Source organism: Charadrius vociferus, unplaced genomic scaffold (genome assembly GCF_000708025.1).
Source record: "Charadrius vociferus isolate BGI_N301 unplaced genomic scaffold, ASM70802v2 scaffold39, whole genome shotgun sequence".
In the NCBI taxonomy this organism is placed as follows: Eukaryota; Metazoa; Chordata; class Aves; order Charadriiformes; family Charadriidae; genus Charadrius; species Charadrius vociferus.
Window position 1 is genome coordinate 2,990,770 of NW_009650188.1, and position 9,897 is coordinate 3,000,666.

Consider the following 9,897-nt stretch of genomic DNA (forward strand, 5'->3'; position numbering starts at 1 on the left):
ATTTCCCTGTCAGAGGTTTCCTGCTGGAAATCAAGCCAAAGAAATCCTTGGAAGTACAAGGGGGAAAAAAAAAAAAGAAGAATTTTCCTTTGTTTAGGAGAACTGGCAAAGTCTGTGTAAACTTCTCAAAGTGTGGTAGACCTGTGGGAGGCTCAGTTGCACCCCAGGACACAGGCTCTGGAGCATTGCTCTTCCTTGAGTTCCAACAGCTGATGTACTTCACAAGACAAATTTCTTTGGGTTGAAATTGTTCCCTCCTGGGTCTCAGACTAAACATACATCATCAGCAAGATTCATATGATTAAAATAATTGTAATAAAGTGATTGATTCTGCAAGAAACAGGTGCTGGAGTGAGAAACAAGGCTCCAGAGCAGACCATTGAAGCTGCTGAGCTGAAGGACCACAGTGTTGGGAGCTGCATCACCTTTGCTTTCCAGCTCTCATGGTGATAGATTAAAACAGGTCAGGTTTGATGAGAATTAAAGTAGCTTTACATGTTGTTTCGCTCCTGGCAGTTATTAGGACAAGTTTGGTCTTTACTTCTGCAAACAACGGCGCCGAATTTCCTGTAATGAAGGTGTGTCTGGCAGCACCATGACTTGTTCAGCCTCATCAAGAGGAGACCAGGACATGCTTTGGCTGCTCCATTCAGCAGCCCTTTGGCTTGAGGGTAGCATTTACTGATTGAAGAATTATCCAGATATTCTTCAAGCAGAGCCTGCACCAAGCTGCCAGAGCTCAGCTGGAAGGAAAGAAACCTTTTGTATGGTTAGATACATCCATACAACATCAGGATACATCAGGATGGATACATCTAATCCTGAGATGCTGAGAGATGGAGTTAAGCAACTTATATCTCCCAGGAATTACAAACAAACAAAAAAAAAGGTATCCAAAAGTTAAAAATCTCCTTCCTTGCTGTCCAGTTTTTGATCAACTGCTCTGAGCGGGCTCTGGCACCAGAAGGAGCTGGCGCTCCCTGCTTTGAAAAAGTTCATTGCTTTTGTCGTTAACGTGGGAATTGCTATTAATCACCAAGTGTATGTGTCCCTGTTACTCATTCATAACGAGACATGACTGACCGCGCTGCCATCCCAGCCAGCAGGCCAGCTTCTTCAAGCAGTGTTTGGTTAATGACCCATACCTTGAAGGTACCCCAGGAAAAACAAGCCTAGGCAGAGTCATCCAATGTCAGATAAACCATGAATGTTAGATTTCATTAGAACAGTGATGTTTGAGTACATAAGAGTTTTGGAGGGGGTTTTCACATTTTCAGTCTTCTCTTGAAATATTTTGGATTTGTTTGTTCAGTGTATATTTTGGCCAGGAAAAACAATTTTTTTTTCTTTTTAAATAAGTCTTTCCAACAATTTTTTCTTTCTTTTTTTTTTTTTTTTTTTTTTCTCCAAACTACAAAAGATGAACAAAAAGCATGGAGAGAAAGCAGCTTTTCAGCCACACTAACACAAACTCATCCTTCCTCCCTTTCAGAAAATGACCATTTGGGAGAAAAGCCCTCATTGCACCATCCGAATGCAGGGACAGAAGGGGTCATCCCAGCTCGCTCCAGTGGGGTCCCCCCAGTTCTTGGATGGTTCCAACCTCAACAAACAGCAGACCTTCCCTCCAGGCTCTGCTCACACTCACTCCATCTCTCCCCAGGATGTACCACTTCTCCATCCCTTCCTCTTTCTTTTCCCTTCTTCCTTTTGCCACCTCAGTGGAGCTGTGCTGCCTGTTAGCATTTGATGAAAAAAAGAGCATGTGGGGTGGTCAGATGGGAGAGCAGAGCCTGGACCTTCAGAGGGCAACCACAGGCGTGTCAGTGCTGTGAGGTCCAAGTGGGAGGCAATGTCACAGCTCTGTTGCAGGTCCACGTGCAAACTGTCCCCCATGCAGCAACACGAGGAGCGTGGCATGCCTGTGCTCTGCTGCAAATGCACTACCAAGGGATGCCCACACCAGCTGGTGTCCTTCCTCAAGGTCCCACTAGGGCTTCTCCGAGCAGGATGAGAGCCTGCAGGAGAGGAGACACGCAAACCAACCAAATCAAATCTCGCCACTGCTGTCCTGACTCTTTCAACTACAGCTATAACTCTGCATGCATTACTGCAGCGCAAGCAAACATTCTTGAAACACATACTTCTGAGCACATGCACCTTCCCACTGCCCTTAAGCGTATGCATCTCCCCGTTGGTTTCAACAAAGACAATGCAGGCAACAAAATTAGCTTGAAGTTACACACAGGCCGCAAAGCCATCTCCTCAAAGGAAAGCTGTTGAATGGGACCCACCTTTGCATGCACAGCTTCCTCGGGTTGTGTGCGGGGGGTATACACATACATGCATGTGGCTGCGTGGGCACATTCATGCTTATGCCCTCCCCCTGCCACCTTGGCCACCTGCGCTGGGATGGTGGGGGCTGAAGGTTGACCACAGCATTGAAGGCGCTGCCAGGGATCCCATACAGCAAACAGAGCAAACGTCCTGGCACCATTAGGGGTCTATGATGTGGTTTTTTAATTAGGAAAATAATAACTTTGCTGACTTTTCTATTCTAATCCTGTTCCGTTCTCGGTAACGGCTCTTATTGTAATAAACAGCATCATAGCCCAGACTCGAAGGCTAATGACTGTTGATGGGAAATATTTTGTTTCATAACAGCGGCTGCAGCCAGCAGAGCACATGAGAACATTTTTTCAGGAACATGGAAGATGCTATTTTTAACTGTTCTCCCCCATATTTATGGTGCTTGGAGGAAAGATGCGCCAGTTTAAACACGTTGCAGCAATATGCACCAATTAACTCCGTCCATGCCATGGAGAGGCAATGGGCAAAAGGCCCAGTTTTGTGGCTGGGTGGTGGCATGACCATGCTCACTGTAGGCTGGTTTCCTCACCATCCGTCCATCTATAGCTTTAGAGCACCCAAAACCAAGACTATCATAATCAAGACATGACACTGTGCTCTGTGGACTGCCACCCAGCCCAAAAACTCACCTTTTCATGCTGCCTCTGGGCCAGCAGCAGGGAGAGAGCGGGGTCTATTTGTGCTAAGTGCTGCAGACATCCAGAGAGGGACATGAGAGCCTGGGCAGAGCAAGAGGTGGCCGACGAGGATGGTCAACAGGTGGCTGCAAGTTGCTCAAGTGTCACCTGATGCATTCCCCCCTTTGTTAGCATCCTTCAGTCCCTCCCTGCTGGGAGGGTCCTTCCCCTTGAACAGTGCTCATCCCCCATACACATGGTCATTCCCACCTTTAAAGCCCTGTTCAGCATCATGGCTTCCATTCCTTAGTGCAGTGCAGATCCACTGAAAAATCAGACCTGCCAAGGCTGGAGAGGCTCTCATGTGAGGCTCCAGGTAGGTCTAAGAGCTCCCAGCCAGGGCACCAGAGACATTGCAACCCAACAGCATTAAGGCAGACAGAAGCGGTGTTTAAGTGCCTAGTCAGTTGAAATCGCGTTCCTCCGTGTCCAACAAAAATACGTTCTTAATAGTCATGAAGCTAAGTGGAGTCACCCAGAGTTATGATTTCCTTTCAGCAGATATTTCATCTTTGGGCTGTCACTTTCACTCAGGCCATGATTAAAACAATAAATCCCAGAGAAGCCACCCTGCTCCCCGTCAACAGCTGCTTCTCCTCCACAGGCTGTGATGGGAGCCATTCATCACCAAAAAGAGGGAGGGGAAATTAAAGACACATTATTATTATTTATTATTCAAAGCTGCCATATTTGGCCAGCAAGCTCTCCTTGGTAAAGCAAGAGTGGCCACAGCTGCCACCTCACAGATGTCAACCGAGGAGGGAGAAGTCATCCTTGTGATGTAAGGGATGCATTACTGTTGCACGTGCTCAGCACCTCTAGGATCTTCATCTCTCTTCTCATGAAACAGGCATGTCATTTTCTTGGAAGAATTCCCCTTATTTACCTCTGAAAACCTTGGACATTTGCATTCCATCAGTGAAACCCCACCTTGACAAACAGCTTGCAAAGGAAAAAAAAATTCAAGTATTGTCAAAATAACCAACACGTGAATCACTAACTCCTGGCCCTGGTCCCTGTGATTTTGGGCATCCTGTTCTCCTGGATTTCTGTTCTTCCTGCCCTGTGTCTCAACCTGGATGGCATCACGGGCCCCCTCACACCCTTAAATGATCTGGCTGATGGGGAAGGAGCAGGCATCCAGGTTGTCCTCTGAACCTGCAATGCAGCTTTTTTTCCTGTGCCTGCAATTATTGTAGAGACGATGGGCAAGATCCAGCCCCCTGGGCTGGCCACAAGCCTCACTGGATGGTTGGAGGAGACCCCTAGAGCTATCCCATGGCAGAGGTGCTAGAGAAAACAGCCTATGTCCTGCCAAGCTCAGGACATGAAGCGTCCTGCTCAGGCATTTCACTTGGGCTGCAAAGACAGGCATCGCAGAAATGCAACAGTTTTCTTGGAGTTTGTTTTCCAAAGGCTCGACATGTTCCACTTCAGTAAGGCTGGAAAATCTATCGTGTCAGTGCTCCTGCCATGTCTGCACATATTTGCATTTTCCTTACAGTATTTTTAGAGATTTCCACTCCTTGGCCTGATTTGGGATGAAATCAAATATGCAAAATCTTGGAAGCTGCCACAGGAAACGAAACTCCATTTTTCAACCAGCTTTAGATACAGCCTTTGGCCGTGGTGATAAATTTTCTGCCAGCGTGGAAAGCTGCACTCACCTCCCAGATAAGGGCCCAACATGGTCCAGAAGGTCTTTGTCACCCAGCCAGCCCGGCGAGGTGCTGCCGTCCCACCCCTCTGAGGATGGGCTGAAGCTTCTCACAAGAGACTGCTTGTCTGACATGTGGCAGAGCTCTCTGGCTCCTTGTCCCATCCAGCCCTCCTGAGCCAGAGGAGTGGAGAGCTTGGTTATCTCTCCATGCCTCATCAGCTCTCCTCCAAGACAGCCCCATTCCCCAAGGGTCCCATATCTACAAGACTCTCATCTTATGGCTGAGGCAGGGGAGGAAATGATGGGGCTGCCTTGGAAGAAGCTCAGTTCCCAGCTCTATAGAAAGACCAGCCTTGGCTCGGCCACGTCAACCCACACGTCCGCTGAAGACTTACCAGCACAGCTCCTCCAGAAACTGTTTCTACCTGTACCACAATGACAGCCGGGCAGTTTTTTGGGGTGCAGTCCCACAGGCAAAGCACCTGCTGTGGGTGTCAACTCCTTCCACTGTGGCAGTGGACCTGGTTTGTCCTCCTGGTCAGACACAGGCCTTTCTGGTCCACACTGAGCAGTGCTTCCTGGGCAGGATGGCTCTTCAACTGAGCTCATTCTCCTGAGGAAGGAGCCACCCTTAGCTGTCTTTACACTCCTCATAGCAGGGGATGAAGCACGCTCTGGAGCTGCATTTTTTTTTTTCCCCCACTAACCACAAAAGGCCTTTCATGGAGTGACATCCCATTACCTTAATCCTGCCTTCGTCTCTAGTTTGAACATAGTCCACGTGTGTTACCAGGCGAGTCCCAAGTCTGTGTATTTGTTGGAGGCAGAGCCACCACATTAGCTCAGCAGTGTTATGAGACCCACCTCAGAAGCATGGTGTGACCTCTCCTGTCCAGGGACAAGCTTTGCTGGGAGCACTGGCCATGCCAGCCCTGTGCTGGGAGGAGAGAGCCATTGGACACCCACATATCCCACGCTCACCTCAGGCAAAGCTCACCACCTCCTCCACTCGTTTGGGTTGGTCATGTAGGAGCGTTCATCTCCTTTGCACACAGTTGCTTTTTGGGTCTCACTACCCAGCCCCCGAAATGGGGTGCTTTGTGGTGTCCTGAGATGTGTTTATAACGTGGCTAATTTTAGCACCTCCCATTTTCAAGGAGGGTTCCACCCGGCCCTGCACGCAAACCACCTCTGGGCTGGAAAACAGCAGCTGTGAGGCAACATCTGGCATCGCTTGGACAGGCAGAGTCAGGAAGCGAAGGAAAACAGCGTCTGTCCGAGGCTGCCGAGGGACTCCAGCTAGACAGAGAGCAGAATTTGGCCAAGACGCTGGAAAGAGTAACTCTAATCTTAAAAAAGTTATTTAAAAAACCCCAAAAAACAAAAAACAAACCACGAGCCATTGTAAGATGCCGGTTACCGTTTGTCATCCTTCAGCCTGCTGTTAACTCCCGCCATGCCTTTCCCTGCCGTGACACAGAGATGTCAACCCCTCCTGCCTTAAAGTCATTTGGGCTTCATCTTCACAGTGGGACACCTCAGGGCCCCATCCCAGCATCGTCCTGGGACCCCAGCACATGGGCTTGGAGGCTGCAGAGGAGCACAGGGCAAGGTCCAACTGTCTCCTGGCCCCACCTTGATAGAGGACAAACCCTTATTTTTCAACTTCATTTAAAAATCAACACCTGGCTCTTAGATGATGTAACAACCTTGCTGGGGTTCCTTCCACTCAGGGCGCTCTGGCCCCAGTAGCCACACAGATGCCCTCCTGCTCCACAGCAGGCACCAAGGAGTGTAGAAGAGGGTTTGAGCACACCTTATGGTCTTCACCAGCCCCCAAAAAGTGGTTGTTGGCCTGCCTTCCCTCCCAGAGACTTTTTTTTTTTTTTTTTTGGTAAGACCAAACTTCTGAATGGCCTTGGTTGCACACCTCATCCCTTAACCACCTGCTGGTAGGAAATGCAGGTGCTCCAGGCTTGTGAAAGGAGCTGGGGTTTCCCTGCTTCTTTATTCTTCTGAATTTTGCTATTTCATGTGATCTCACCACATTTGGTGAGCAGGCAGAATCACAGAGAATAACCCAGTTGAGCCTCACTTGGCTGGAAGGGAAGCTTCTGGTGCTGAGCCCCAAATCCAGGCAGCAGAGACCCAACCAAGCCACTGCGCAGCTGCTCCCACCCACCTGGGATCTTGCTGCAGGGGCAGAAGCAGGGAAGGATGAGCAAAGCCCCCCATGAGCAAACTCCCAGGCATGGAGGCACCTGGGGGCTTCCCACAAACAGGGTGATGTGGGCGAGGGGCAGCAGTTGCCCAATGCTCTGTGATGGTTTAGGAGCCAGAGCCATATTTTAAGAGCAATGGGGATATTTCCATGGATGACTTTGGACTACAGGGGTCCAAGTCACTCAAGCCCTTTTGAAAAGCTTCGCTCTCAAGCCTCAGGTGCATGGAATTGACAAATTAAAGTGCAGATGGGGATTATTTAGGTATAACATGCCTATTTTGGTAATTAATTGCCAGCAAGAGAAAGCAGAGATGCCGGGGAACACTGTCAAGCACTGTCCTGGTGCCAGGGTGCCCAGCCCTGGCCACAGGCACCAAATTTCTCCTCGTCCTCCCCAGAGCTGTGCTCACACAACAGCGGATGAAGGGCTGAGTAGCCTCCTGGACAGACATATCAGCCAAAAACCTATTTGGCACATTTATTGAGTGTTTTCCTACAATCACAGAGCTCTCTAGCTACAAAGCTTTTCATTTCACTGATGTTTTAAGCATCTTCTCCTTTCCCACCAGCATGGAGCAGAGAGGGAGGGCAGGGTTGGGGGCCAGCCTCTGCCTTGGATAAAGCAACAAACCTCCTTTGTTGGAGGAGCAACCCTCTATGAAGCTGGAAAGGTTACACTCACACTTCTCACAGCTCTACAACCCCTCTGCCCTTCCAGCCTCCCAGTCCCACCATCCCATCCCACCCAACCCTACTGTGGGGGAGGTGGGTGAGGCAATGCAGGTTTTCCAGTGGGTCAGAGAGCCCTCATCTGAGTTTAGGGTCACCTTTGGGCAGGGATTTTTTTTGTAAGTACCCAGAGCAGCTGGGCACAGCTTCATCTGCTTTGCAAGTCTCAGTCATGTCTGAGCCACAACCAGCCTCTCCTTCCATACTGGGAACAAGAAGAAAACCCTCCACAGGAACAGCCAAGACATCTCTCCAGGACAGATGGGGAGTCTGGCAGACAGCTGCGGGGATTAGCTACATGACTTTGAAATATTCCTGGAAGCAGCAAGGGGTGCTGCAGAGAAAGCCAAGAGAGTGAAGGGCCCCCATGGCTTCACCTGGCAGCTCCAGATCCTTCCAGCACGCTGCAAAGGGCAAGCTGGAAGCCATGCCAAAGTTTGGGGAAAGATGCAATTCATGCACACATGTTGCTTGAGATGGGCTCCTGGGAGAGGCTCTGTGCTGGGCATGGCCAGAGGAGCAGTGCTGGCGAGACTTCAGCTCCTGGCTTTCTAGGACAGCCCATCTGGGTGGGTGCAAGCAGCAGCCACGGATCAGAGAGCTGGATCTAGAAGGGACCAGCCATGCTGCCGAGATGGAAGGTTTCCACGGGCATGGTGCGGTTTGGGACCCGCATCACTCCAGCTGCTGGGGTTCAGGCTCCCCAAGTGGAAAGAAAACCATCCCCAGAACAAGATCAAGGACTTACCTTAATGCAAGTCTCTTTTTCAGCATTCCCACAGCTGTTGGGTTCTCACTGGAAGGAAACCTCATGTTCAGCCCCTGCATCCACATATTTGTCATTAAGACTTTCCAGCTGAAGACTAATCTAACACCTGCTATGATCAGAATAAGCGGGGCTGGATCTACTCCTGATCCCAAAAAGAGGTTGTGATGAAGATAAGCAATGTCACTCCTTGTCAGCAAGTAGTAAGCAGGAGATATGTCTTTCCTAGATAGATGAAGCCCAAGTGAGTTAGTATCTACTCCCGTGGGGTGGACGCTATGTGGATGTGATGTATGTTCCACAGATACCTACCGAAGCAGCATGCAGCAGCCTCCCTGCACACAGCAGTAGCTACACACTGCTTCTGCCATAGCTTTTTTTTGGTCCTGATGGGAAATCCAGGCCAAACTGGGACCTGGATCTCCATGGGGTGGTAACTCACAGTGCATTGGTAACTGGCAGCCATCAGGTGAGGAGTCACAGCACAGTGGTGCCAGGTAGGGAGATGGGCACGTGCCCAAAGTGAGCTCAGATGAGCTGGCTGCAGGTCCGGATGGACATCTGAAGCTTGTTTCAACTCACTCCAAACCACTCCAGTCTCAGATCAACTTGGAAGCTATGTTATTTTCAAGTCTACTTCTTTTGGCAACCAAGAAATAATAAGTAAGAGGCTGATATTATTTCAGCTTCAGAGGGGTGACTAATCAGGTTTGCAAGGAAAGCAGCTTGGTTGACTGCTGAGGGCTTTGCAGAGATAACGATCTCCCCTTAAGAGGGACTCTCCATGGGCTGGAATGCTGAACATTATCTGCTCCTTGCATTCATCTTGGTTACCAACCCATGGAGGGTCAAAAGCCAGATCAGCAGGGAAACAGGAGGCCAACACAGACACGCTCAGGATTCCCAACATTTGACTCAAATATGAATGATTCACTTAGAGACCAAAGGAAGTCAGAAACCCACCAGCCCCACACATCCAGCATCTTCCCCCTGCCAACAAGAGCTCCCAGCAAAGACCCGCTCTCTAAAGCACAATTCACCAGCTCCATACCAGTCTACTGACTTTCCCCACCCCTACTTTATTAGCCTGCACTAATTAGCCCTTGTTAGCCTCTGAGCTCCTTCTGACCATCTCCTTTGCTTTGCAGTGGAGCATCTTCCCTGCTGAGCTCGTCTCCTTTTTGCTCCCTCCACAGGTGATGGGATTCAACCCTTAACCTCTCCTAATTTATGGCTTTCCCTCCTCCTGTCCCTCCCTGTTGGTCACCCACCCCCAGCACCCACACTGGGGGTCCCAGCCCTCCCTCCCCTCTCTTCTCTGAAGGGACATCCCCCCACACCCCTCATGCCCCACTTTCAGCCCCAAGCTGGTGTCTCACCAGCCCAGTGGGCTGTAGAGAGCCGGAGGCAAAGCCACGGGTGTGTCTTGCCTCTTCCTGAAAATCATCTCTTTTAGGAGAAATTTTTGGGG